Raw genomic sequence first — 6,475 nt, 5'->3', positions numbered from 1 at the left:
ATTTTATAAAAGAAATCCAGTTTTTAAAAGATTTTAAAACAGAAATCTGGTTTCTGAAAGTTTCAGAAACTTCCAGGTACTAATCTGCAAATCTGCCAAAAACATTTTTGATTTAAGAACTTTTTAGATCAAAACCGGGTCAAAATATAAACAAAACGGGTCAACAATCGGGTTGCCAAGAACAACCCAGACCCGCCGGAAATTTTACAGAATCCGGCGAGGTCGGGAAGCTCCGGCGACCCCGATTAATGTTCAAATCGATACGTTTTGGTCTGGTTTTTTGCTTGGAATTCATTTACAGCCTTCCCAGAAACACTAATCAAGTAACAATCATCACAAACCATGTCTGGAACACAACCTCCGACCAAAATCGATATAAACTCCGGCGAAATCTTTAAAAGACACCTCCGTACTTTTCAGGAATCGTGTGTAAGATATAAATACATGGTTCGATTGCAAATTTGATAAGGAACACATAGAACCCATCCAGATCAACTGAGAACCCCTGACAAAGATTTCCCCAAATCGAATTGAAAACATTCAAAGTAATATAAACCCTAATTTCTAAATTCCGAGAATCAAACCCAAAATTAAACATGTTATTGAACTCTAAATTTGAAGTATAATATATCAAAATGATCAGGAAAACAAGTTCTACAACATACAATCATCAAATCATTCAAACAACCATCCGTACAAAAATTCATAATTTAAATACCAAGAAATTCGAATATAAATAATTAAATAGAAAATCACCTGATGTTTCTGGGTTGAAATTGATGGAAGATTTGGATTCTAGATTTCAGTAGCTTCGTTTTGAATATATGTACGCCAAAATCGGATATCAATAACGCCTTCGAATTTGTGTTTGATTACGAAGAACAAAATATAATTATAGTATTTTCTCTGTAAAAACTCTGTAAATACTGTTTACAATTGATTTCCGGTACAAAATAAAATACGATAGAGGCTATTTATAATTACGGAAAATTAGTATCCCGTTGGATCATTCCAGATATAAAACAATACATTTATATATAAAAATTGATCCAAACGGTATCGGTTTTCGTGATAATTATCCAAATCAGTACAATTTGTACTGCGGTCTTGGTCTCAGCGCCTGGTTACACGTATTACGAAGTTATAATTGTAATAGTTTTAATAAAAAGCTCTCGTTTATCAAAAATACGAGTTTTATTGATTTACCGAAACAAATATTGTATCAAAAATGTTGCGCCGGGACCCGCGCAGGACAAACTGTACGCCGGATCGAAAAAGTCAAAACACGGAATATGCTCAGAATATTACAATTAGGTTAGGAAGGAGTTCTCGGAAGAGTTTCGGGTTCTAAAAACATAACAACGGATGACGTCGGTTGGTTCCCGTTTTTATAAAATAGGTTTTAAATACCCGGAAAAAGATTTTATAAATTTCATATGATTCCTATAAATTCATAAATCAACATAAAAATAATTAGGAAGATATGACAATTATCTATATTTTATTTGGGACATATAGAAATTGAAATACTCAATTAATTTTATTTTTAAACATCCAAACACCTTTAACACTTAACAAATAATTCACAGAATAGATACTGAACACATATAATAATTATTTATTAGCAAAATAATTACACGATATATCCGGGATATTACAACTTCATCCCAACTAATTGGTGATCTGCAATTCCGTCCGTATATGGCTTCGTATGGTGGCATGCCAATACTGGAGTGATAGCTGTTGTTATGGGAGAATTCTACCAATGGCAGGTGGTCGTCCCAACTTCCCGTAAAATCAATCGCACAACTGCGCAGCATGTCTTTAATTGTTTGAATTGTCCTTTCGCTTTGACCATCAGTCTGCGGATGATACGCCGTAATCATGTTTAACTTTGTGCCAAGACTTTCTTGAAATTGCTTCCAGAATCTCGAGTTAAATCGGGGATCTCTTTTGGAAACTATCGATACATGCACGCCATGTCGTAATACGATTTCACGCACATACAAATGGACCAATCTGTCCAATAAAGACTTCTCATTAATTTAAAGAAAATCGCCGACTTAGTAAGGCGATCAACTATAACCCATATAGTGTGATGTCCGAATTTCGTTCGTGGTAATCCTACTATAAAGTCCATGGCAATGTTTTTCCACTTCCATTCTGGAATCTTTAAGGGCTGAATTAATACGCTTGGTCTTTGATGTTCTGCCTTCACTTTCTGACAAGTATAACACTTCGCAACCCATTCTACTACTTCTCGTTTCATATTCGGCCACCAAAAGTTCTGCTTCAAGTCCTGTTACATCTTGGTGCTTCCCGAATGGATTGAAAATCTTGAATTGTGAGCTTCTTACAATATCTCATTCTTCAATTCAGTCATATGAGGAATCCAAATTCTTGAGGAAAACCTTAGTATACCTTGTTCATCCCTTTGAGTACAAATCTCTTCCCCAGTTAGTTGATTATTCCCCTGTTTCATCACTTCTTCCTGACATTTCTTTATCTTTTCCAACAATATTGGTTGAAAGGTCATAGTATGAAAAATCTCTTCAACTTTTCCGTAATCATAAAGTTCTAATTCAAATCTCTTAATTTCTTTAGATAATTCCTTTGGTATTGCTATCATATTCAGCCCCTCCTTCCTACTCAAAGCATCATCTACCACGTTCACCTTTCCCGGATGATAATTTATTGAGCAGTCATAGTCCTTAATCAATTCCAACCATCTCCTTTGCCTCATGTTGAGCTCCTTCTGAGTGAAAATATACTTTAAACTCTTACGATCCGTGTAGATCTCGCATTTTTCTCCGTAAAGGTAATGTCTCCAAATCTTAAGTGCAAATACTATAGCTGCTAATTCCATGTCATGTGTAGGATACTTCAATTCATGTGGTTTTAGTTGTCTTGACGCATACGCAATCACCTTGTTGTGTTGCATTAGCACACAACCCAGACCTTTATGCGAAGCATCACTGAAAATCACAAAGTCTCCTTGATTATCTGGTAATACTAACACCGGAGTTGTAACCAACCTCTGTTTCAATTCTTGAAAACTATCTTCACATTCTGCATTCCATTCAAATTTTTGATTCTTCCTAGTCAACTTAGTCAATGGCATGGCGATTTTTTGAGAAATCTGTAACAAATCTTCTATAATATCCCGCCAATCCTAGAAAACTTCACACTTCCGTAGGTGTCTTTGGTCTCTCCCAACTCATAATTGCCTCAATCTTTGCCGGATCTACTTTAACTCCTTCACTTCCAATAACATGTCCCAATAATTGAACCTTCCTTTTTTACCATAACTCACATTTAGAAAACTTGGCATACAACTTCTCTTGTCGGAGTATCTCCATTGCTATCCATAGATACTGCATCTGTTCTTCTTCTGACTTTGAATAGATAAGAATATCATCAATGAATACCACTACAAACTGGTCCAAATACTTTTTAAATACCCGGTTCATCAGATCCATAAATGCGGCAGAAGCATTAGTCAACCCAACAGGCATCACTAAGAATTCAAAATATTCGTATCTTGTCCTGAATGTTGTCTTCGGGATGTCGTCTTCTTTGATCTTCAGTTGATGGTATCCTGATCTTAAATCAATCTTGGAAAAGCACTTAGCTCCTTTCAGCTGATCAAATAAATCATCTATCCTTGGTAGCGGGTAACGGTTCTTAATCGTCATCTTATTCAACTCCCGATAGTCTATACATAACCTCAGGCTTCCATCTTTCTTCTTTACAAACAGAACAGGTGCTCCCCATAGCGACGTACTTGGCCGTATCACTCCTTTGTCCAACAATTCTTGTAGCTGGCTCGCCAACTCTTTCATTTCTGCTGGTGCCATTCTATAAGGTGCCTTTGAAACTGGTTTCGTGACTGGAGCAAGGTTGATCTCAAACTCAATTTGTCGATCCGGCGGTAAACCTGATATTTCATCTGGAAACACATCTGGAAATTCGTTGACTACGGGAATATCTTCTATGTTGAGGTTGTCCCTTTTTGAATCTACTACATAGGCCGGGAACGATTCGCAACCTTTCTTAAGCATGTTCTTAGCTTGGACGATTGTAAAAAATAGTCGCTCTTGTCTCTGTCCCTTAAATACCACTTTCTCTCCACTCTCCGTCTTTAAATGCACCTCCTTAGATTTACAATTTATCTTAGCGTTATTCTCTCCTAACCAATCCATGCCTAAGATTATATCAATCTCCCTTAACTTGAAAAGTATCAAGTCGGCTGAAAATTTATGTCCCGAGATATCAATCTCATACTTTGGACATAATTGACTCACATGAATCTTCTCTTGATTCACAATTACCACATCTATTACCTCGTTCAAGGTCATTTTATCGCATTTAAGTTTATCAACAAAAGTTTCTGATATAAAAGATCTAGTAGCTCCAGAATCAATCAATACCTTAGCTTCAACATTATTCATTAAAAGTTTACATGCTATCACCTCAGAATTCTGAACAGCGTCCTTCATCTTTAAATCAAATGTCCTTGTTGTTGCTTGTGGAGTTGCTGTAGATGGTGGAGGTAATGCCAATACCTCAGCTGGCATGATTACACTAGTACTTTCAACATTCATCAAAGTCTTGACTGGTCCAGTTGACTTGCATTCCCTAGCTATATGTCCAGTCTTTCCACACTTATAACATATAACTCCCGTCTTCGGTACCTTACACTCATTAGCCAAATGTCCCTTTCTGGTTGCATCTATAGCATGTCATGTTCAGCTTATTACACACTCATGGGTGTCTTTTTCCAGAATGTTTGCACTATGATCTCTGAAATCTATTTTCTCCAACTTGTCCTTGGCTTGTCTGGTTGTTCCCCTTAGAATCCTGTCTCTTATTCAAATTTCCCTTCTTCTGAAAATTTCCACCTTTGTGGAATCCAATCCATTTCACACTCCTTTCTTATGAGCTTCCGACTTCAGACTTCTCTCCATAAAATGGAACCTTCCTCTTTTTGTTATCCTTTTCTTTCCTTGACTGTATCCCGTTACTCTCAATCATAGAAGCTTTCTGTACTACTCCATCATAAGTATCAAGTTCAAACATAGCCACTCTATCTCTGGTCCAAGGCTCTAATCCTTGTTGGAACCTCTTTGTTTTTTCCTCCTCAGTGTTTATATACTTCGTCACAAACCTTGACATCTCCGTAAACTTCTTTTCGTACTCCAATATAGACATACTTCCTTGCTTTAATTCAAGAAATTTAAGCTCCATCTGATTCTGCATATAATTAGGGTAATACTTTTCCAGAATTAACTTCTTAAACCTTTCCAAAGAAACTGACCGATTTGCCTCCATAGCTTTCACTGAATCCCACCAATAGATGACTTCACCTTTCAGAAAGTAAGTAGCATATGGCGTCTTCTGTTCTTCTCCTAGCTGAACCAATTCAAAAGCTCTTTCCATTTCCTTAATCCACATGTTAGCTATTACTGGATCAGTGGTATCATAAAAAGCAGGTGGATTCACATTCTGAAAATCTTTGAAAGTGACAACTTGTTGAGGTGGTACTGGTGGATCAGGTGGTTGGTGTGGTTCACAGTTATCTTGGTTTTCAAATTGTTGTTGAAGAGTTCTTTGTTGTTGAGCTATAGCATTTTTTTGCTATTGTAAGGTTTCCAGGAATCGAAGAATATTAGGATCTATGGTAGAAGTTGTTGTTGGGTTCTTCTTTTTAGGTGGCATGATCCTGAAATAAAAGTTATATCAAACCAGGTATGAACAATACAGATAATTCAAGGTTAGGGTGTCACATGTCATTATATTCACATATACGATCGGGTTTCAAATCAAACAATAAGGGTGATGCATATAAAGGCGTAGAAATAATTGAAAGCAAATAGAATGATAGTGCATAATTATCGAATTTAGGGTCAAGGTACATCAAGATCATAATAGAGTCTGAATCTAGGGATAACATGCTTAATTAAAGGAGAACAACAGGGAATTCTACAAAGTCCAACAACACAACAACATGAAAAGTAGATAATGGAAAGAACTAAGGCTCCACTCCATCCGAACGGGGTCCGGTAGTCTTCTCCTCACGAAGCGTCTTCACAATACACTGGATCTCGTCCGCAATCATCTGGATAGTATACTGGCTGGTACGGTCTCGGTGTGATGGCATCTCATTAAGCTTAGTGTTAACGTACTAAACCAAAGTCTCAAGTCTCGCAGTCATCTGCTCCCTAGGTTTTCATCCATAATTTCGGTTGTCCAGATACACATTCTTCAATCACTCTAACAGTTGATCGTACTTGCCCTGAAGCCTGTCGAACTCACGCCTCAACTCAGCATACACGGAGAAAGTAATTGTGTCAGTCGGTTCAGAGGATGATGAGGAATGCGCCCTTTGCTGCCAAATATTGCATATATATATATATATAACAGAATTATTAACGATAGATTCGCTTAACCTATACTCACACTCTCGCATAATATT

Source organism: Apium graveolens, chromosome 1, assembly GCF_009905375.1.
Source record: "Apium graveolens cultivar Ventura chromosome 1, ASM990537v1, whole genome shotgun sequence".
NCBI classification, from domain to species: domain Eukaryota; kingdom Viridiplantae; phylum Streptophyta; class Magnoliopsida; order Apiales; family Apiaceae; genus Apium; species Apium graveolens.
This window is presented reverse-complemented; position numbering follows the sequence as displayed.